Source organism: Peromyscus maniculatus, chromosome 13 (assembly GCF_049852395.1).
Source record: "Peromyscus maniculatus bairdii isolate BWxNUB_F1_BW_parent chromosome 13, HU_Pman_BW_mat_3.1, whole genome shotgun sequence".
In the NCBI taxonomy this organism is placed as follows: domain Eukaryota; kingdom Metazoa; phylum Chordata; class Mammalia; order Rodentia; family Cricetidae; genus Peromyscus; species Peromyscus maniculatus.
This window is the reverse complement of record NC_134864.1, coordinates 31,339,119-31,363,673: the sequence shown is the minus strand read 5'-3', so window position 1 is coordinate 31,363,673 and position 24,555 is coordinate 31,339,119. Positions and strand designations below refer to the sequence as shown.

Genomic DNA, 24,555 nt, shown 5'->3' with positions numbered 1-24,555 from the left:
TGGGGGAGGGGGATTGGTTACAAGTTGTTATTGATAATGGTCAAGAAAAGAGCTAAACAAAGAAGATTAGATTCAGGGATCTTGTTCTGAAAAAAAAAAGGAGGTATATAGAAATGTTAGGATAAAGGGGTAAATTATTGAATCTACTTTAATCCAAAAAACAACTATTAATCTTACATATTTTACATTCATATGGATTTTAGTTTATTGATACAAATTTAAAGTTAATTTTGTTATATATATATGTATATATATATTTCTACTCTTGTTTAAGATATGTTTATGCAACTTATTTAAAAATGTAATGTATAATTAAGAAATACAGATTAATAGTCACCTATGATAGTCAAACTTATAGTCATATTAGTTAGGTTTTCTAGATATACAGAGATATATTCCAAATACATAATCTTAAAACACTTCAAAGACATACAGAATATGGCATTGAAAATGTTTTAATAACTTAGACTTTTCATGACACTAAGACATGTCTGCTTCTGGCAGCACCAATGTCCTCCAGAGAAAACAGTGGGCATTGAAGAAATTTCATATGCAGTTTGTTTTCTTTATGGCAAAACTAACCATAAGGATAAAGAAACAGCTCTTGCCTCAGTTGCTGACAGTTACTATCCAACCTGGACCAGCAAGACACAGAAAAGGTCAATGCCAAACTTTGCCAAGACAGGAAAGTCTGTCAGATATGCTAGGCCTGTAGGCCAAAGATGAATGTCCCAACATTGCAGAACTTTGGATGACTATTCAGGCAGCCTGATGTCCCTGTCATTAGGTAACATTTCACCCTTCTGGGATCTTTGATGGAGTTGAAGACTAGAGAGTTATAATTATAGTTTTCTTTGGTTATGATAAAAGATAAATTAGGTACAAAACTTTAGACTCACAAAGATAAGATAGATAATAGGGCATTTTCTTTAATTTTGCCAAATACGACTAGAATGGATGTTGTAACTGTAATTCTTACTTGATAACTGTTTTGTTTTGTATAATCTTACTATGTTAAAGTTAAAACCTTCCTTTTTAATTAGACAAAGGGGGAATGCTGTGGAATAATCATTTTGTACACTGTAAAGATTCATTTGTCACTTGAATTGGTTTAATAAAAATGCTGGTTGGTCAGTAGCCAGGCAGGAAGCATAGGTGGGGTGACCAAACTAAAGATGAAGGGAAGGAGAAGAGCACAGTCAGAGAGTTGCTGGCAAACACAGAGAAGCCAGATGAGAATGCCTTACTGAGAAAAGGTACCAAGCCACATGGCTAAACACAGATAGGAATTATGGGTTAATGTAAATGTAAGAGTGTAGCAGGAATCTTAAAGTTCTTATTAATAAAATCAAACCTGAGGCCAGTTATCGGGGTCAATGCTGGTAGATCAGAGAGACAGAACAAGCCACAGCTATCTCACCTTGCCAATTCCTCAGCTGGTCCTGTTTCCTCAGACTGGAAGCTTCTGTGTCCTCATCCCAATGGCTCTCAGCTGAACTGCTGCTTAAAAGCCTGAATGCTTAACCAGCCACATGTTTAACCAGCCAAATACTTCTAGTTTCTGGTCCTCACGCCTTATATACCTGTCTGCTTTCTACCATCACTCCCTAGGATTAAAGGCTTGCTTTCTGGGATTAAAGGAGTGAGTCACCATGCCTGGCTGTTTCCAATGTGGGTTGAACTCACAGAGATCGCAGATGGATTTCTGCCTCTGGAATGCTAGGATTAAAAGCATGTGCTATCACTGCCTAACTAGTGGCTTTTCTGTTCTCTGACCCCAGATAAGTTTATTAAGGTACACAATATTTTGGGGGAACACAATACCACCACATAAGAGTTAACTAATAATAAGCCTGAACTATTGGCTGAGCATTTACAATTTCTATTTAGCCTCTGAGTCGGTTATTTGGGGCTGGGTGGGCGGGACAAAAACTCCACCTACAGATGACCCCCACATTGGATATGTGCTCTACTTTTCTGGGTCCTGTCTTTCTAATGCTCCTTTCCCTGACACACCCAAAAAAGTTTTATTTAGGCATGGTATCCCAGAGCCTTCCTAAATCTAGACACAGGAAATAAATAAGTAAATATTTCTCTGTAACACAAAACTAGGGTAAGTAACCCAAGAGAGGCCAGAGGTATTGGCTTTCCTGGAGTGGAGAGGCATAATAGATAGATAAATAAATAAGTAAAGATAAGTAATACAATTAAAGTAAAATAAATAAGTATACACATGAATATTATTAACTTGTAATAAGGCAAACAAACAAGGGCCAAAAGTGCTGGAAATCTGATTTATTAGGGAAGAGGTTAAACCCTGGACTAGAATACCCCAAGCTCTGGGATCCAGGCAGCTCCATGCCATTCAGGTCTCTTGTTTATTTTATTTATTAAAAAGGAAAAAAAAAGAAAAAGAAAGAAGGAAAAGAAAGACAGATAAAAGGAAGGAAGGAAGGAAGGAAGGAAGGAAGGAAGGAAGGAAGGAAGGAAGGAAGGAAGGAAGGAATAGAGAAAGACTCACTTTGCAATCAGCATCCAGGCTTCTTCTCATGCTACCCCGTCCCAATAACCACCAGAACTTGCTTTGTTCTGTGTATTGTAGTAGCACTCCAGTTCTACTGCACTGTTCACTGCTGAAGATAGAACCCTGGTCCAGCTCATCTTCCCAAATCAACACCTGACGCTTCATCTCATCCCCAGCCCAGTTTCCCTTTGCATTTATTCATTTTTTCTTCTTTTTAATGCCATGTTAATTATTTTAATTTTGGTTGTGAAGGGAGACGAGAGGCTTCGGACTCTCTGGGGTGGGAGGACGTAATAGATGAATAAATAAGTAAAGATGATACATAGATAATAGATAGATAGATAGATAGATAGATAGATAGATAGATGATAGATAGATAGATAGATAGATAGATAGATAGATAGATAGATAAAAAAGAAAAGTAAATTTAGTCAGATGGTGATGATGTACCCTTTTAATCCCAGCACTCAGGATGCAGAGGCAAGTGGATCTCTGTGAGTTACAGGCCAGCCTGTTCTACAGAGTGAGTTCCAGGACAGCTAGCACTACACAATGAAACCCTATCTCAAAAAAACAAAACAAAACCAAAAAAAAAAAAAAGAGGAAAAAAAGAAAAGTAAAACTAAATAAAGAGACATAAACACACACAAATATAATTATCTTGGAATAATATGAACATACACCACCTCACCCAGCTTCCTTTTTTCTTTAACCTCAGGAAGGTTTTGTGCTTTTATATTTGTTTGTTTTTAATATCCTGTTCCGTTACTTTTATTGTACATTGACCTCATCAAGATGGAAGCAAACATGATGGCAGCTATCTTGTCTGTTGACCTCTCCAAGATGGAAACAAACATGTGACTTCACCATGATTTTGGTTGATGTAACCTGGTAACAGACAACAGAAGATAAACCCTGTTTAGAAATACCAAAAAGAAAAAAGAAAAGAAAGGAAGGAAGGAAGGAAGGAAGGAAGGAAGGAAGGAAGGAAGGAAGGAAGGAAGGAGAGAGAAGAGAAGAGAAGAGAAGAGAAGAGAAGAGAAGAGAAGAGAAGAGAAGAGAAGAGAAGAGAAGAGAAGAGAAGAGAAGAGAAGAGAAGAGAAAAAAAGAAAGAAACAGAAAAAGGAAGACAAACATTTTACAATCAGTACCCGGCTTCTTCTCATCCTACCCCACTCCCAACAACGACCAAAACTGGCTTTCTTCTGTCTTCTGTGGCAACACACCAGATTATGCGCTGCTGTGAGTAGATGCCAGTGCTTGGGGCACTGTTGTGGGAAATCATTCGGTTTAACCAATGACCTTTGGGCTATCTGACCCAATGGAAATGGCCCTTTCTGGGTAGTGACCAGTTAAAACTGAGGGGAGAGTGTGATTGTGCTCTCTTAGGTGGTCAGAGACGGGATGTATGCCCCACAACCCCATCAGTCCTGCTAGGCATGTACACGCGCAGAAGCAGGTTCCCCTTTCGTCTATGCCCCAGCCCACACCCAAACTCCATCTTTTGAAATACCCGCTCTGAGGCCCCCTCCCGACCTGCAACTTACCCCGCTCTGCCGCCAGAGCTCCCAGCTCCCAGCTCCCAGCTCCCAGCAGATCCCACCCTGGTCCAAGCAGCTCCACGCTGTGCATGCCCGCATGCCACCAACCCTGCTTGTGCCAGCGCTTCACCAGTGATGAAGCACAATTCCACCCTGCTCCCAGCTGCCTGTAGGCGTCCTGGCCCGGGCTGCTCCAAGCTCTGGACCTCAGCTCACGCCAGCCACTGGCACCTGTGCTCCATGGCTGGGCCACATGGTCCAGCGGCCCGGTCCAGCCAGCCATTTTTGCTCAGAAAACAGATTCTGCTCCGCTTCAGCATGCGGGCAGAAGCTGAGACTTCCCAGCTGCTTTCTCTAGCCGAATCTGTTTGGTGTCATTCCTTTAAGTTTTGCTTAGAACTCACAGGTCAGTCAAATTCAGGAGGAGCTCCAAGCTAGAGCAGAGCTACAGCATCCCAGGACATGCTTTGGTGGCACACCTGCGACACCTGCTGGCCATACATCGTTATTACATCCTAAAAAAATCATGGCATAAAATAAACTATCCGAATCTGCCTGGTCAATTATGAGCTTTACACTTAGGACAATCTTCCAAGGATTTTATCTGAGATAAATTACTTGATAATTTTGAACTTTAAACTGATAAACAAACAAATAAACAAATCTTTTTTTACAAATTTGTAAACTTTTTTTTAAACCAATGGCAGGTAACATCACAATGCAGATTACACATTTGCATATGTCTGTTACGGATGGTATACTAGAAGAGACAAACAACCTACATGGGATATACACATTTTTAGCTATAATTGCTATTAGTCTGGCAATTCATATCACATCCTTAAAAAATTGTTTGATAAACGTGCCAAAAAATGAAAAACTGACTGAAATGATGCAGACTTTGCAAAGTGGTAATGAGAAATTAGCCAAAAAGATACATTCCATAGAGAACTGTTATGAGAAATTGGTGGATAGAACATTGGTTTGGGGAGGGAATATGCATGCCCTATAGATAATCACTATGGATGACAAAGTAGCCTTAGTGGATAAAATAAAATCTTTGGAATTATGTATGAATCATGAGAACAAGAAACTGACTGATTTAATGAAGGCTTTGAAAGCACTCACTGTTCAGGAGGTTCAGACCCTACAGAAGTCAGTTACAAAGACATTCCAAGCCTTAGAAGAACTTATTAAAAACTGATTTAAAAAAAAAAGAACACTAAGGCGCAGGGAAAAGAAGTTAGAGGGGAATTAACCTCACCAGTACCTGACAGAGTTCGAGATGAGCTGCCTATGGTGGTCAGCAAACCTGCCATGATTTATCCTGTTACTGTTTGTGAAAGGCCAGCATATAATTATCCTGAAGGACATGCATATTGCAAATGGGAACCTATACATACATATGAGAGATTTAAAAGATATTAAAGAAGCAATAGTTTCTTATGGTATGCATGGTCCTCTGAAAATAGAATTACTCCAAATGACTGGACTCAATTAGTCTTTGCAGTATTAGAATATTGTTCTCAGTTACAATGGAAGAGCTGGTTGAGAGAACGTAAGGGCTTTGAGCAGTAAGGTTGGGTTAGAGTTTTTGAGATTTCTCAAGACCAAATTCTTGGAGAGGGCTGTTATGCTGATGTAAATAGTTAGGCTACTTTCAATGAACACATCTTGTCCCTGTGCTGTACAACAGCCTTAAATGCTTGTGACAAGATTCAAGAATCAGGAAAAAGAATTGGTTCCTATACTAAAGTTATACAGGGTTCAAAAGAACCCTTCACTGACTTTTTGCAAAGATTGACTAAAGCCTGTAAATAGAATAATATCAGATCAACAAGTTAGGTACATACTAGTTCAGTCTTTGGCTTTTGAAAATGCTAAATTAGAATGCAAAAAGATAATTGCACCTTTAAAGGTCAGATCAGCACCCATAGGAGAATAGAGCCAACACAGTCAATATTGAGTCTCATAACTATAGTGATGAGGCTTGGATAGGAGAGGCGATGTTCAAAGGCCTGAACAGACATCAAAGTCTCAAATGTTTGAATTGTGATAAACCAGGCCATCTAAGAAGAAATTGTACACAGGGTATTCCTAGAAACAATGTTTCTCCTAGGAACAACCCAAAGAGAAGGCCTCAACTTTCTGGATTATGCAGAAGATATGGCAAAGGCTGACACTGGATCAATGAATGAAAATCAACAAGAGATAAACAAGGCAGCCCTTTACCATAGGGAAATGTCTTGGGTGTGGCTCTCACAGGCCCCCAAGTTGAATGTGATCTGGTCATTCCCAGTCACTGTGGAGGAAACTCCACTCCATAAAAATTCAAGGATCCAGTGCCTATTGGAAAAAACCATACTGCTTTGGATGATAGAATAGCTTTAGAAGATGAATAAAAAATTACAGGAAGAACAATAAAATGATTATTTTGGCAGACTTCTATAAATGACCAAAGACCAAAGCTAAGGGTATGAATAAATAATGTTGCAACTGAGGGCTTATTGGACATAGGGACAGATGTAACTATAATTACACTAGAATCATGGCATCAAAATTGGCCTCTTCAGGAGGTAGATGTTCAGTTCTTAGGGATTGGATCCTATCTCAGGTAAAACAAAGCATAAGATGGGTTGAATGTATAGGACCAGAAGGACAGAGAGGAAAATTGAGGCCATATGTTTAAAGACCTGCCATTAATATAGTTACATAGATATACAAAGTTATAATGTTGCTGAACATTTTTATTCCATAAATTATCCACTACTATAAGTAATATCTGAGTGATCATCAGATGTTTTACCTCTTTTTTATTATTTTCACTTTTTGAGGGTGGGGGAATATGTGCCATGGCACACATGGACAGAACTCTTGCAGGAGTTGTTTCTTTCCTACTACCATGTAGGCTCTGGGTACTAACTCAGATCATCAGGATTAGCAGAAGGTGCCCTTGCCCACTAGCCTCCTCTCCATTTACTGCACTTCCAGGTCTCGAGGGCAAGACTAATATTACTCACTGCTCAAATATAGATACTTGCTAAGTGCCAAGCACTATTTAAGTGCTCCATGCCTTACACTTGGTCCACACAATAACCTTCTGATACAGTTTCAACTGTATGGTTGGGTTAAATGAGCCATGTGTTATCAGACAGTCATCAAAACAATGTCCTGTTCTTTGTAGTTCTCAAGTGTGATTCTAACCATCATTTCTAGATTTTCCCAAGTAACTCGCAAACAATAATAGGTCCAGTGTATATTGTTTGCTCCCAGGGTCTGTGGAAGAATCTGACAACCAGCTGAGGATTCTAATCTGAGGGATAGTCAATGAAGCTAAGCACACTGAGCTTGTTAGTCCATTCACTTAATACTTCTAAGTCAGTTCTATCTACACAGTTTCTTTTCTGCTCTCTTCCTTAGCTCCTCTCAGTCCATCCTGCTCTCAATCCCTTCTGCTGGTCTCTCATCATTCTACCTAGTTCTTTCCATCTTCGTCCTCATCTTTGTTCTTCTCCATCAATTCTTTTTTTGCTGTTCTCTCATATCTATCTTGGTCTTTTCCTTTTTTTTTTCTTTGCTCCCCCAAACATACACACACACACACACACACACACACACACACACACACACACACACGCACACACACACATTCATTAACAACTTGTTAGTAAAAACTACAAAGTCAACTCTCAGGGACAAGTATTCTGATAAGAGTCCCACTTGGCAAAGACTTGGTAAGCTTAATTGGTGATTGACAACAGCTGTAGGTTGTAAAAAGTTCCAGCTATCTCTTAAAGGGATAGCTACAAAGGCTACAAGGAAAGAAATTAAACCAATGAGAGATTTATGGAAAAGGCAAAGAAAATGTGTACTATTGTGTGATTAATAATATCCAGATATGGTTATTCAGTTAACAGCCTTTTTCTGTTAGTCACCTGAATCTCAGGACCTATATATAATTAGTCTACTGAGCCTAAAAACTGGTGTATTAAACTGGTGTAGAAATAAATACAAAGTGTTAATTGATTTTTGAATCAGAGTGGGGAGGTGCTGGTGAAGGAAGCTTAGGGGAACATAGGTGCTATTGATCTCTTGAAGGACTAAGATATACCAAGGCCAGACACCTGCCCTATCACTTCTGGTTCGCTATAATTCTTCTGAAGGGTTTTGATCTAACAAGGCCAGGCATCTGCATTTCCACTCTGTGAAAGTTCTATGAAGACACTTTGTCTGGCCAATATTTACCTTGTCAGTGGCTAAGGATGAAAAATAAGACCTCTAAGTGTCTACAGTCCACACAGAACAATAGATCTAATATGAATCATATTTTAGTATGCTTCTAATCATAAAAATTGCAAAATAAAAAAATAATAAACCATCTTCTAGACTATCCACAATTATGTGTGCCCATAAGATTGAGATGCAATTGTGAGATTACTTGTACACATAACATGGGAATGCACAGTAAATGGGGAGAATCATAACTGTTATTGCACAAGAAGTTTACAATAAGAAACAACCAGTTCATTCAAAAGGCAGTAATTACATAATGCCTTGCATGATGGTTTCCTCTGACAGAACCCTTAGTTCTGATGGGTTGACCTTCTGAACTCTAGTTGTCACTGCTATATACTCCATGACTTTTGCTACCAGCAGCTCTCAATACCCAAGATACCAAGAACTTCATATTCTGAAACTCAAACACCAAATTTCCTATAGTATAAAATGGCAAATGCCAGTGAGTACCTGGTGTTGACTGAAAGAAATAGATTAAAACTGAAGAAAAATCAACTTCTATATTGCAACTACGGGAATATTCAGCAAGGGTGACGCGGAGGACTTTTTTTAATAGTAGTGCTAGGAACTGAACTTACAACCTCACACAGCCAGACAATGGTTTTACACTCAGCTATATTCCCAGCAGGGGACATTTTTAAATGCAAAGTAAGGGTTACAGTGGGTATTTTGAAACAGTAATTCTTGACCACAAAATCAATCCAGGGTTGAACAGACAGTTGCTGGGCAGATGGATTGTTTATACAACTCTGCAGTGGCCATTCTGCAAGCTTGTGGGCCTAGCAGTCTTTTGTGACTGTTTCTACCAGGTAAACATGCATAAGGACTTTTCCTTCCTAAGCTCTCAGCTTATTCTTGTGCTTGGATTGATACAAACAACTTCATTTTTGATTTTTTGACAACTTTTACAATACACACACAGGATGTACATGTTGGAAGCACATGGGTTATTGCACTCACAAAAACAGGAATGATAAACATGCAGGGTCCTCTTTTCAAGGAGAAAGATCTATCACCTTTTTTAAACCCAAAAGGCTCATTGGAATAGAAGTGACTAATAATCAGGTGATCTTAGAGCGAGGCCATACCAAGCTCCCACAAACAGGAATGGGGGTGGCTAATAGTCTAGGTGACCTTTGCATTATCTGTATGGCCAAGAGCTCCCCCAAGTTCCCACACCACACCAGATCCTTCCCTAGGTCCTTAAGGTAATATATGTAAGCTGGGCAGTGGTAGCATATGCCTTTAAGCCCAGCACTTGGGAGGCAGAAGCAGAGGCAGGTGGATCTCTAGATCTCTGAGTTTGCAGTCAGTCTGGTCTACAGAGCAAGTTCCAGGGCAGCCAGGGCAACACAAAGAAACCCTGTCTCAAAAACCAGAAGAAAAAAAAAAAGATAATACGTGTAGCCTATCTGTAGAACCAATATTCTTCTAAGAAGTGACATTTACTTTGAGTTGAGTTTCCATGTAATTATGCCTCCTTGGTGTACAGGGGATTGTATTACACCAGGAATTTTTTTTTCCAAATTGTACTGTGCTTAAATATGCTTAGAATAAACTGCTCAGGGTCTGACTTTAGAAATATGAACCAGTACCGGCTAAGTCGTATTGAACCAGATTTCCTTCTTGCCTCTCAAACATTGTTCCTCTGCTGACCAGAGCATTTGCCGGCCCACCCCCCAGAACACATCATGAAACAGAATGAATGAAACAGAAAATTAAAGCAGATCCTGAATCTTTCTTGGGTCATGGACTTTCCAAAATATCTGAAGGTTGGGACTTCCTCCCTAGAAAGGAAGAGCTTTGTACAAACGAAACAGTTTTGGATATAATATTAAAAGTTGTTAACTGGTCTCAGAAATCAGAACACATATTATTTGTCAGTGTCATTTCCAGGTAAAGTTCTAATTTATGTAAAAGGAAAGTGGAGTGAGTAAACCACAGCAGGTTCAAATTAAATGAGACACTAAAGTGATGCAATAATGTTATTACGGGTAATAATTATGAAGGACTTTGAGGCCTGGCATGATGATAAATACATGTAATCCCAGAACTTGGGAGGCTAAGGAAGGAGGGTCACATGTTCCAGGCCAGGTATTAAAATAAATTAATAGATAGAATAAAACCTACAGCTCTACCCACTTGCTATATGTATTCTAAGATATGTATTTACTCATTTATGATTAACCATGGTCATTCAAGTTAAACACTATACCAGCTCTAATGTATAGAGGAGACAGTCTATTTGTTAGGCGCAGAGAAGACACACAAGTCACTACACTTAATCATTACATTTTCTTCATAAAGGACTTTCTTAAAGAGGAAGATTTCCTGGAAACAGCTGTATTTACCTCAGAGCACACTTGCTCTCAATCATGAGGAGAGGCACACTCTCTGCTGTATCTGATGCCCAACATTCACTCAGGTCTCTGTATCCAGAGAGGTTTTATGTCTAATTTTTCAGAAGTTGTTACTACCACGTCTTAAGAATAATCTTAATCAAATCAAAACCTCAATTAACTTAGAATTGACAGTAAGGTTTGCAAGTAGGTAATCCTCATGCTTCAGAATAGAGACTAAGGTAGCATTTTGAATTTTTATACCTTAAGTTATTTCAATGAAACTCACTCATGCTAGGGATATGGCTCAATGATAGTTTGTCTAGCATGCTCAAGCCTCTGGATTCAATCTCTAGCATCACACAAAATAAAACCCACACTCAAAATATTATCATCTAACAAATAAGTTTTTGTCCTTATAGATACTTTCTATTCTTTCTGCTCAATGTTTGAACATAGGCAAGTATATTTCAAATGGATTACTGGCAGTGTAAAATATGTTTTTTTTTGTTTTGCATTATAGGCATTCTACTTGTTACTAGCCAAAATGTTAATGTAAGATGTATAAAACATACTAAACTCTGTTAAGTGTTCCAGAAGACAAGTAAAACTAAGTCAACAATGGCATACAAACTTGCTGGAATATTACTTCCCATCACTTGGTGCAATAATTGTTAATTTATTTTTTATTATCAGAAACAACTCTTCACTCATTTATTTGTTTCTGAAGGGAATAATGAAGCTGTATCATTTCTCAACTTCTTTAAGCCTTCTTAGTTCTAAGGCTTGGTCAAGAATGCTCCCAGGATAATGCATTTAGTAGGAATTTTACAAACAACAAAACCTGATTTGTATATTGGAATGAAATTTGTTTGTTTTTCCCCCCATCCAGGACCCAGGCTATGGAATGCAACAGAGTGCTGATAAGATTAGAAGTATTTCTACACGATCTAATTTGCACAGCTTCTCTTCAGCCATTCATCTCATGGTGAAGGGTGCTCTGTATTGCATTAGTAGGAGTTTTCTCTGGCATGATTTGCCTGGTTAGCAGTTCTGCCCCACACTGGTGCCATCGGAAGAGCTGTTCTCAGTTTGAGCTATCTGATGGATCGTACATGGAGAGTGCTGGCTGAAGATAATGTCACTCTGTCGAAACTTACAAGCCTCCTGTCCAGTGTGAACTCACTGGTGCTTAATGAGATCATTCTTCCCAATAAAGGCCTTCCCAAACTGGCAACATTCATATGGTTCCTCTCAAGTAAGAATTCGTTGATTTACAATGAGGGCATAACACTGGCAGAAGGACTTTCCACAATCAGTACATTCATACGGTTTCTCTCCAGTGTGGGTCCTTTGATGTGAGAAAAGATGAGAGCTTTGACTGAAGCATTTTCCACAGTCATGACACCTATCTCTGTTTCCTAAGTGCCAGGAGGTAAGGTGTGTGCCACCAAGCCCAGCTCTCTCCTCAGCATTTTAGATATTGCTGTCTTAATTTCCAGCTAAGATCCTCCATACTATATAGAATAGGAGTGGGAGCTGGAGACAACGTCCAATGCTGCCACCTTAAGCAGCCTGAGGAGTTCTTTTCAGAGATCTCTACTTAGATGGAGCTGGGGCCCTTGACTTTGCCACAGGAAAGACTTTTTAGATGGGTCAGTATAAACCACACTTACAGTTTACTTTAAAAGACTTTAACATAGACTTTAGCACAGGTATTAAGGAAGATAGACAGCCCCTTACACACACACACACACACACACACACACACACACACACACACACACACACGGGAAAGGATAGTATTCATCCAGGTGTGGGTGTTAGTTTCATGCAGGGTCTCTACAAACATCATGGCCAGCAAAGTGTTGATCTGTGTGAGGAAAAAAGGAAGTCTGGTTCTACACGTCTCAGTAGCCAGTGTTGGTTCAAACTTCCAGAGTCTAACAGTGGGAAGTCTATTTTAGGCATATTTAAGTACAGTACAATTTGGAAAAAAAAAAAGTTTCCTGGTGTAACATAATCCCATGTGCACAATAAAGCTTAAGGTATAATTAAATAGAAACTCTGAAAAGTTCTATAGATAGACTACATGTGTTATCTTAAGAGCCTGGGGGAGATCATGTGGTCTTAGTCATGTAGACAGCACAAAGGCCACTACATTATTAAACACCTCTGTTCCTGTTTGTAGGTGTCTTGTGGGGCCAGATGTGGCCTGGCCCCACAGATAGTGCAGAGGTCACCTAGGCTATTAATCACCTTCATTCCCAGTCTTCCAGAAAACAGGTCAAACATCTCTTCCTTTGAAGAGACAACCTTGTGTGATTAACATTCCTATCTGCAGTATACTGGTTGCTAAGTTTCTGAATTTGTCATGTATGTTCTCTTGGCACAATAAAGTTTGATCTTACACTCTGAAAAAAAAAGTGTTGCTATATTTATACAATTGAGAACTGATTTATATAAAGAAGCCATAGGTGAAATAAAACACAAGTAGAGATGCAAGAAATGATTCTATACTAAAGAGAGTGGTATACTATACTAGAGCTCAACTAGAAAGAAATAGGAACAGGGCAAGGAAAAGGCAAGTCAATAGAAAGACAATTCTAACAAGGCAGTAAGACACTTTTGCTCTATGTGACTGGTGATGGACATTAGGTAGGTAGCCATAGTGCTCATATAGATGAGGGCCCCATTTCAGAGGCTACAATCTCTTGCAAGTCACATGGCCCATGGCTTATGATAACTCCCATCTGGTTCTCACATAGAGAAGCTTCGTGGTGAATCCCTCTCTCTACCATGCAGGGGTCTGAAATCTACTCAACAATTCAAAGGAAAAAACTGCTAACTCGTGTACCTGACAAATCTCAAATTAACTGAGCATTGTCAAAGAAGTTATAGCCAACATATTATATAATTCCATCCATGTGACATTTGAGACAAGCAAAGTCCATGGATAGAGAAAAAACAGTGAGGTCAAGGGCTGTGGGAGACAAGGAAGTACTGGCTAGCACATCACTATGTTTGGGGGTGCTGGATCTGTTCTCTATCTTTTTAGTTTTATTGTTTTCTAAATACAAGTCTTATGTAGCCCAGGCTGGCCTGGAGCTCCTGCTTCTATGTCCAAAGTGCTGGTATAACGGGTGTACACTATCATGCTCAATTGATTCTACAGATTGAAGGAGGCAGTGCTAACACAACTATTCACATTTGCCAATAATCATACACCTGTACATCAAAATGGAAAGATCTGACTGTAAAATGTAAAAATCAATACAAAACCCTTGATTATTTTAGTAATTATTTTTAGAGTACTGGAGGTGTAGCCCGGGGGCTAATCAATGTTACGCAAGAAATGATCTGTGGAGTCTCTCTCTTCCTTGTGGTCTGTTGCCCACCAGGCCACGAGGACAAAGGGATCAGAGGCAGCCAGTGGGGCTTTGTCTGGCCTGTGAGCACAACACAAATAGCCTTCCGGGAGACTGATTCAGTGTTCCAGCTCAACTTTATTCCAGAGTGAGAAGAGATATGAAGGATAAGGAGAGTGGATGGGGCATCACCTAATTTGCATTTGGCAGCATGCTCCTATCATAAGGCTGGAGCACCATGTCTAGTTATCCTACGTGGCAGCGCAGCCCTATCGTATAGTTACCATATGTGGCAGCAGGGGGAGAGCGTTTGCAGGGAACTGTGTCAAAGGTCTCCACTAAGTTAAGTCAGGTATCCAGTCTCAGGGACAGTTTCCAAATAAGGTCAGGCAGAGAGCAGGAAACCCATGCTGGGTCTCTTGCCCTGAAATCAGAAGGGCTATCCTGACATGGTGGGCTGCAACCTTTAACCAGCAAGGCCTCCCAACACTGTACCACTGAGCTGTGTTTCCAACCCAACATAAACCATTTTAAAGGAATTTTCAGTCAAGTTTTGTACGCTGGGTATCTTCTTTCCCTTCTAGATCCCTTTATCTGTTGTTCCCAGAGTGCCCCAAGTAGATGTTATCAAAAGGTTCACTGGCCTCTGCCCTGCTAACTTATGTCACTGATGGAGATCAACAGCTGTATAAAAGTCTCATAAGCACATACTGTATCCACACTAAAAATACAAGGGCAAGCAAGTCAGACAGACAGCACTAGAAGGAAAGATATTTTAATCCAGGCAGGTCTGAGCTTGCACATGGACATCTTAAATTTGGGGTTAGGTAAATGCTTCACTCAATTTAACTTCACCAAGTCGGTCTCCATAGTATGTTCCCAAACAGTGTGATGATGAAGGTGACTGAGTTGGTGCACACCTTTGAGACCAGTAGTCAGGAGGCAGAAGCAGCCACATTTCTGAATTCAAGGCCAAACTAGACGACACAGCTAGTTCCAGGTCAGCCAATCTTACACAGTGAGACTCTACCACCACCAAAAACAAAACTAAGCATTGCTATCAGCCTGTTCTGACACACACAGAATAGGTAATCGAGTCAGGGAGATGGCTCATCACATAAGGGTACTGTCACCCAAGCATATCAATTTGAGTTTGACTTCCAGGCCCTACACAATGGAAAGAAAGAACTGACTCATGAAAAGTATCCTCTGGCCTCCATATGGGCAGACACAGACACACACACACACACACACACACACACACACACACACACACACAATGAATAAATATAGCAAATATGTGTCTTAAAATTTTCTTCTAGCCCTTTCCCATGTAGTACAGGTTGTCCTTGAATTCATGATCTTCCTCCCTCAACCTCTCAAGTACTGAGATTTTTGCAAGCGTGTTACACATTTGACTTAAATCATAATTTCAGTACTTTGGAAATCAACCCTTCTTTTTCATTTTGATCCAGAGTCTCACAACATATACTGGGCTGGCTCCAAACTCATGATCCTCCTGCCACAGCATCCTGAATTCTGGGATGACAGACATGTACAATCACACCTTTGCTGGAAGAACTATCCTGTAACATTTGCTTTGTATTTTATATTTTTGCCTCATAGCAACCAAAGTGTAAAACATTTTGTTGCAATTGTTTTGATAAGCAAAAGTCACATTTTAAAAAGTATTTATTTTTATTTAATGTATATAAGCGTCTACTTTCATGTATCTCTGTGTACCACATGTGTGCAGGACCTGCAGAAACTAGAAGAGAGCGTTAGACCCCCTGGAACTGGAGCTACAAAATGTGAGCAACCATGTGAGTGTTGGGAACTGAACCTGGATATTCTGCAAGAATGGTCAGTGCTCTTACTCACAGGGCCACCTCTCCGGCCCCCACTTACTTTTGACATTAATCCCCACTCCAATTTAGATTACTTGTTTCCATCCACTCTGATATAGCAAACTATTAATTATCTTACTGTTCCAAAAAGGCAGGAAAACACCATTTCAGCAAGTTTTCTTCCAAAGCAATTCAAATATCATGTTACACACACACACACACACACACACACACACACACACACACACACACACACACACACCAAGTGCTTGCATTCCAGTGTGGAAATCAGCTCTGTTCTCAATCTGCTTCCCCAGCTCACCAGTCAGAAGTAGTCTTCCAGGTAGAGGCAGAACAAGACTGTCTCAGTCAGGGTTATCATTACTGTGATGAAACACCACAACCAACTCTATTCTTACAAAACATTTCATCAGGGACTTGCTTACAGCTTCAGAAGACATCATCATGATGATGGGGAACATGGTAGCAGGCAGGCAGGCATGCTGTTAGAGAAGCATCTCAGAGCTACATCTTGATCCACAGGCAGCCTTTGAAACCTCAAAACCCACCTCCAGTGACACACCTACATCTAACTCTGCCTAAATCATGCAGAAATCTAAGTAAGACACATATACATATTAATCAATAACCTTACTGGCTAGTTACACCTTCTTGTGTGTGATCATTTTCATCTAAAAAGTACAAAAGCCAGAGGATTTTCACAGGTGACTAAACCTAAATACCTGTTTTTAACTTTAGTTGCCATATTGAAATATTTTTCATCACTATATAAAATGCTAGAATTCAAAAATTGCAGTAAACTAGCCAAAAAAATTAAGAATATCAAGTCTTCACATTACAATGTGAATTGTTTTTCTCCATCAGTGATAGAATTCTAAATAAATTGAGAAGTCAATAAAATTTAAACATTAAATGTCAGTTAATGAGCTGTAGCTATATGCCAGTCACAGGTCCATTTAACCTTCTTAATCTAGAGATGGGTGGCATTATTCTCAAATCACAGGTAATTCAGAAGTGGGAGAGGTCAATCCTAATTTCACAAGGGAGGAGCAAGAAAAAGAACCATGAAGTGAGACCAGCGTCCCATACTCATCCCGACACAGGGCACCTCCCTCACACATAGCTCAGTATGCTGTCTCCGCTCATAACCTGCAAATCAGTGCAAGTTCATGTTCTGTACTCACTTGTTATTCCTGTTCTCATCACCGCATGAGAAAACACATCCCTTTGATACAAGGAATTTAAAAATTAACTTTGCATAAACTTTATGTTTTTATCATACGTGCTTTCTGTTTTTTTTGTTTGTTTGTTTGTTTGTTTTTGTTTTTTTAATTTTCTGGAGCTGAGGGCTGAACCCAGGGCCTTGTGCTTGCTAGGCAAGCGCTTTACCACTGAGCTAAATCCCCAACCCCCCATGCTTTCCATTCAATGTCAAAATAATTAAAACTCCAATACAAACATTTCCCCCCGCGACTACTCCAAAGGCTTTAAATCCCCTGTTCATTGATAATGAAAATGAGAGGTGAGGATAGTATTGTGTCCAGGATCATAATTTAGTAATTCAAAATTCAAACCCAGCTCTAACTTTAAATTTTGTAGAAAAGTTGAAGTATTGGAAAAAATACTTACAAAATATTAGGCTTTATAAAACAAAAATACACTAGACTATGTGTATTAGGGATTTAGTCTCTAAGGAATTAAGCTATAATTCACTTCCAAGCTTGCTTAAAATCGAAAATTGTGCTTTTGCAACTGTTAATAAACTGTTTTTAAAAAAGGAAAATATTGTGTGGAATATTAGTTGTAGCTTCTGCTTTTGTTTAGAGAATTAGTCATCTGGTAAACTTCTGAAAAACACATATTAAAGGTAGCAATTATGTAATCATGTTTTTGATTATTTTAGAAAAACAAAGGTTTGCAATCGATGCATAAGGCAAAGTGTCACAATTCAACAAGTTAGTAGTAATACAGACTTTCAAAAACCTTTATATCTTGGTTCAAACTAGAATATTATTGTTATTTTGCTCATTCTTGGGACTTAGACACATTCAGAAAACAATATGTATTTGTAAAAATACGATGGCAAACTCAGCCCCTCCACTTAAGTCTTAACATCTCACACTAGCTTAATAATTTTTGCATAAGAATAGCTGAGAGTTTTTTCCCTGTCTATTTTATCATGAAATACTGATGAAAATATTATTTTAAAATCAGGAGCTACCAAGTCAAAATATTAGAATCAACATGGGCAACAAAATTGACTAAACAGAAACAAACAAAATTGCTGCGGCTCTTCAAGAGTCCTTTCCACCATCTTTACTCATCTGACATTTCTAAACCAGGCTTCAGGAGTCCTTTGAGTGGGGAAGAAAACAAAACCGGTATATCTAATAATCCTCAAACAAGCTTCAAACAATAGAAGGTACGAAAATATCTATGTACCCAATGAAGGATTTCAGAAAGAGGTACTGAGGATGCTGGACCAAGCATGAACAATCTCTAGAATACTCTGAAATGTTGTTTGAGCACCAAAGAGCTAAATTTTTGAACTTTACACATGAAGGAAATGATGGAGTTCCAATTTCCTGAAAGGATTCTGTTGTTGGTATTTAACCATGGGACTTATCATTGATTTAAAGGATCAGTCTTTTGAAGAGAGCTGCCTTGATTTTACAGTATACTCTCCTGATAAGCAAACAGTATTTAGAATGATAACACATCAAAGAGAAAAGCACATGAGTGAACAAATTTTAAATTTTGCTATGTGAGCAACCTGACAATGCAAATAAAAAATATCCTCAAGAATAAGTAAAAAATAGTTTAATACAAAAAGAAATAAAACTATTCACTTGCAAACCACTTGCACATTTTGTTTTTCCCAATGAACACATTTTAAAAGTATGAATAGAATGAGGATCAGTATACAGTTGTTTTTACAGCAGAGAACCAAAGCATTGCCGAGTACAGGAAAACTACCTCTGCTCTTCTGTTTACTGATGCAAAGCTGTGCTTTACCTTTTTACCTGCTGAGAACTTACTTACAAGTTTTGATTGATAAGACAAAATGCACATAATATTTGATAGTGATGAAAAATATTAAAATATATTAGTCGTACTTCCTATGTCCTCATGTCTGTCTCCTTACCATACAGTATCATAAATGAGGCATCTATATGTACCTCAGGTCTTTTCTCCTGCAAAAAAAGACTTGACCATTGGGACAACTATCATGAACATTCCCAAAGAGTCTTCTTTATTCTTTGGAGGAGGTTACTTGTCACGGCAACTATTAACAGTGCTCATCTCTATTTCCATTTGAAAATATTCTTTTATTTTCTGAAATTCCCTGTGACTACATATTTATCAACAAAATTATCAACAAAATTCATTATGGGTGCTTAAATATTAGAAATGGATGCTTTTTAAATATGAAAAAGCACACCTGAAAACAAACTATGGCTAACAATTCCCTGGCTCTACAGACTCAGTTTCAGTTCAGTGCTGATTCATACTGACCAGAAAGCAGAAGCCTAAGTAACATCAGTGTTAAAAGTGCAAACCATGTTTGCAAATGCTCGGTGGATCCTTTCAATAAACCCTAAACTACTCAAACAACAGCCACCTAAACATTACCTATAGAAATTCTGAAATTAGCTAAAACAAAGACCTCAAAATTAACAAATTAATGTATAATAAACATGTTATCACAAAATAAACACTCTTAGACATGGCTACATTCTGGTGAATGATAAGAGGTCACGACTACCATGGAGGCAAAGCTGAGAGGCTAGAGAAGAGAATGTGATGAAAAATATTAAATATTTTTATGTTATAATTTATATATATATAATTATGCACATAAATAATATTTAAATATGTGCAATTATATATATGCAATTTATATATGCATATATAATTATGCACATAAATAATATTTAAATATGTGCAAGTGGTTTGCAGACCTCACCATCTGTTCATGACATCTGAGTTTAACATGCTAACTATGTCATGGCCTCCCACAATAGAAGCGTGGCAGTAAATTTTAAGTTATTAGTTCATATATCATAAAAATGGTTTATATTACTTCTGAAAACATTCTTAATTAATAGAAATTTTAGAAGTAATGTCAAGCTATAAAATAAAAAATTAAACAGAGCAAAACACTAGGCTGCTTGGCTAAAGGCAAGGTGTACTAAGAAGGCCTCTCCTTCCTACAGTGACGGGCAGTGTGCCCCGCTGAACAGCACAGGGTAGGTGCTGAAGTCACCACTCCCCATACCCTGGTCATTTTGTCAAGCTCAATGACAAGATTCTTCCCCCACTTCATGGGACCATAAGCTAATATCATAATAATGCAACTGAGTATAAGTAAAAAAGTACCATTTTCCTTAAAAATCAATAGTAAAATAAAATTACTATGCTATATAAAAGACCGCTTTATTTTTAAACTCAGAATCTGAAATTTGATACATGGGAAAAGTTACTAGTGTCTCTTAAAATGTCTAAATTTTTAAAGATTTAATTTGTTTATATAAATTTTATCCCAAATATGGGAGAATTGATATATTAGGTGAAAATACTATTTCGCTCTACAAAACCACACATCTTCCATCCCAATGGTTGAGCTAATATTTTGTCCAAGTTTTTTAACTTTGTCATAGAACATGCACACAGAGGAGTGTGCACAGAATGGAAATCTGTAAAGTAAACTGATACAACGATTTGGCTTGGTTTTAGACAACTCTTCATTTCTTTGCACCGAGCATCTTCCCACTTATGGAAGGATTACTTGAATGCATGCAGTTGTTACTAGGAAAATATAAATGACATGTTCTCTTCTGTAAACAGATCATGATCAAATCTCTAAATTCAATAAATACTCTTTAATAATCTGAAATCCTCTCAAATATTTCTTACCTCTGAAGTCTCCGTCTTTCTTCTTTTCTAATACATCCTTAGGCTCTTGCACAGTAGGCACTAGAGATCTTCCACGAATGGACTCCTGCTCTTTGCTCTCTTCTATCTGGTCCTGGTTTTCCCTCTCCCTTTTGGGTACTTCATACGCTCTTCTATATACCCTCCATCTGTGTCAACGACGTAGATTCCATAGCACATGATGCTGATGACACCTAGTGGCAGGCTGCAGAGAAAGCAGTCCATAAGTGGAGCACTCTTGCATATAGACTGTGGGGAGAGAAGTCAGTTGCAGTTGAACGGAATTCTGACATTAAAAAAAAGCATGATGTAAATTTACTACAACTGATTTCCACTCACTGCTTCTGAACTTAGTTTCAATGAATATATGTCAATCCCTACCATGTTAAAGACTCTTAAGATGAAGACGCTATGCTTATACATGCACATGTGAGTGTACATGTGTATAGAACTGGCTATATGAACAGGAAAAGGAACCAAATAGCCTGAGTATGTAATAAAGACCGTTCTTTTTCTCACATTACCCATGAAGATCTCTTAGATGATTACTGTCTATGTCTGAACTCTAGGAAATTGCTTGTGGGTTCTTACTGATAGAGAGTTTATTTACATGCTCTTATAGGTTTTTTTTTAAAGGATTTTATTTAATGTGTGTGTGTAGGTGCCTGGAGGCCAGAGGTATCAGATCCCCTGTGGCTGGAGTTATAGGAGGTTGTGAGCTGGGAACTGAATTTGAGTCCTCCCTAAAAGGTACTAGCTCTTAACTATTTATAGCCCTGTGTGTATTCTCTTCACATGACATTTTAACATATGAGTCATCTGGTTATTAGTAAAGCCACATTAACTTACTAGTTCCTTTTATGGTATGTGCTATTTCCTTAGCTCTCAGAAATAATTTTACTAAATCGGGTTTACCACTAAGACATATTTCATGGGTTGTGTCTGTTACTCTTAAGAAGAGTCCAGAGAAGAAAAAGAAAATCATTTTTGCATTGACTCACAGAATAAGAGGTGGAAATTTAAGGATGAGTGAGAAAGAGGCAGAGTAAGGTAACATGTGACCACTAGCAATTATCCCTAGAAAGCCTCAGGAATATTTAAAAGCCAGCAATGAAAGTATTTCAGAAGGGTGGGGGCTTCTGGTATGTATTGCTGGAAAAGGAAAGTGCTCAGAGCTGATGGCTGTTGTGACATTGTGTAGTAGTATGAAGAGCGGATTGAAGACTGGTGAGAGGAAGAGTGGACATGAGTGAAACTAAGGGCAGATGGCAGACAAAATAAAAAGAAGCCAAATGTGACTGAAAAAGCAGAAGGGTGCTAGGTATGGGATAATTCAGATTACTAAGTTTTACTCCTTACCAATAAAGAAGGCTAGCTACATTTTCATGGTGGTCTAGGCCTAACCCTAACTCCTAACCCCTAACCAGCTGATCATTCTGGTTACATGATCCACTGTCAGATAACTCCTCCCCCACTGCCTTGGCTCCCATTCTATGAACAAAAAATGAAGTGAAATGAACAATGAAACTGAACCAAAGCAAAATGCACAGGCAGCAGGGTGAAGCCCTCTTTGATGTCTCAGACTAACTGCATCCCAGGATTCAAGTGGAACAGAACATGCAGCCACTGATGCTGCACTAGGTCATGCGTCTGGGGAGGAGCCCAGGGGTAGCCTCATGCTCTGTGATCGAGTGCTCCTTCTCACCCTGAACTGCCATTCCATGTGCATCTGTCTGTCCCTTCACCGAATTCCACCCACCCTTCTTTCACTAAACTCTGAACATTGGTCCAATTTGTGTCCTGGATCTGTTTCTAAACTTTATTCCCACATTTCTTAAAAAAAACTTCTTTCTAAAAGTGATGTTGTTCCTAGGCCTTGGAAGAGGCACTCACTGCCTCTCAAGCAAGACCAGCTTCAAGGACCTGCCTCTTGCATCCTTCCCTCCACGCTCTGTTACTGCCATCTTGAAGTTCTTAATATTTGTTAGACACTGGGACCATACTGTCATTTTGTTCTGAGACATGTCTAATCTAGTGGCTGTTCTGTTCTCTGACCCCATATAAGATTATTAGGGTGCACAATATATTGGGGGACACAATATCACCACAGCATGGGCGTGTAAGAGCAGCACCCATCTTATGGTAATATTGGAACATGACAAAAGTTTACTGAACAACCTATAACAAGAGCTGAATTGGTTAGAGGCTCTGCTGAGTGCAGTGGAAATTTTTAAAAAATATTTTGATATATTGATACACTTATGAATAATTACATTTTTGTCATACTGGCCTAAAAAGGTTAGGTTCAGCTTTATGATGAACATCATAAAAGTTACCTGAGATATAATTTCCTCAGTGAGAGACCCTGACTCAAAAATAAAGTGGAGAGTAATTGAGAAAAAACATTGGCCTCCCGTCTAACATCCACATTCACACAAAAACACATATACCATATGTACATGTGTCTATATGTGTCTGTAGTGTTAGTTATGTGACTATTGAACTATGTCACTTTAAAAAGAATAAAACATATTTTTTTCTTTAGTCTTGAGAATTTTTACCACTTTATAGTCCAAATAACAAACAAGGTAAGCAACCAGACCACACAGTGGCTCAGGCCTGTAATCCCTGCACTTGGGAGATGGGAGATGGAGAGTTGAGAGGAATCAGAATTCAAGGTCATCTCTGCCTACCTGTGATTTCAAGGAGACTCTGGCTTAAAAAAATGTCAAACAATAAAACCATATCTGTTACCTGTCATGATGGCACAATGCATTTAATCTCAGCACTGTAGAGGCAGAGCCTGGTCAATCTCTGTGAGTCTGAGGCCAGCCTAGTCCACATTGGGAGTTCCAGGATAGCCAAGGCTACCTAGTGAGACTGTCTCAAAAAACAAAACACAAACATTTATGTCAAGTACTAAGGTCATTGTTGCTGATGATGTGCTTAGCCTGCCCTCTAGTGTTTCATTTTAGGTACTACCAAATTTTAAACAGCCTTAATCTCAAAAGATCTGTTTAATAGGATTAAGAACTGTGTCATCAGACGAACAGAACACAGCTAAATCTCTGACACAGATGAAAGCCACATCAGAGAAAAGTGGAGGCCCTTCCAGAAGTTAATGGCAATTTCTCTGGAGAGAGCTGCAATATCAATGGTAAATATTACAGTATTCCAAGTTTCGTTTAAGTGGGGCATGGGCAGAAAGAAAACAGTTCAAATGTCATATAAAATGTGGCCACTATATTATTAATAATATAGCTGCTGTTTTATTAGTATGTGAAAAAGATTCAAATGTGGATTAGTGAAGTTTTAATGTAACAGATATGCATAAAGTAGATAAACATCCCTTTTGATCCCTTTTGTGGGAAATTAAGATAATGTGCCATGTTTTACAGGTTTAATTTCATTAAAATATGCAGTTGTGCCAGGCAGTGGTGGTGTATACCTTTAATCCTGGCACTCAGGAGGCAGAGGCAGGTAGGTCTCTGTGAGCTTGAGGCCAGAGGGAGGCCAGAGGGAGTTCCAGGAAGCCAGGGCTACACAGAGGAACCCTGTCTTGATAAAGTTTAAATTATTTTTAGGATATTTATAACTAATGTAAATCAAATTACATTGAAAAGAGAGTCATTAATCTCAGAAAAATGTAACTACATATCATATATGATGATAGGTTTTGTAAGA

The 24,555-nt window shown here is 38.7% G+C and overlaps 1 protein-coding gene and 1 long non-coding RNA gene across 4 annotated transcripts in view; one reads left to right on the top strand and one right to left on the bottom strand.

Moving 5' to 3' along the window:
- LOC121822026 (uncharacterized) overlaps nucleotides 1–11,941 on the top strand; it is a 74,081-nt gene extending 62,140 nt beyond the window's left edge. Inside the window, exon 5 of the long non-coding RNA XR_006062951.2 lies at nucleotides 11,593–11,941. This is a non-coding gene — a long non-coding RNA (uncharacterized LOC121822026). The remainder of the gene's footprint in view (nucleotides 1–11,592) is intronic.
- LOC102903543 (uncharacterized) overlaps nucleotides 1–24,555 on the bottom strand; it is a 125,460-nt gene that overhangs the window by 49,701 nt on the left and 51,204 nt on the right. For all 3 annotated transcript variants that reach the window (XM_076549919.1, XM_076549916.1, XM_076549917.1), the window contains one exon: nucleotides 20,854–21,076. The gene's annotated coding sequence lies outside the window, so the exon portion shown is untranslated. The remainder of the gene's footprint in view (nucleotides 1–20,853; nucleotides 21,077–24,555) is intronic.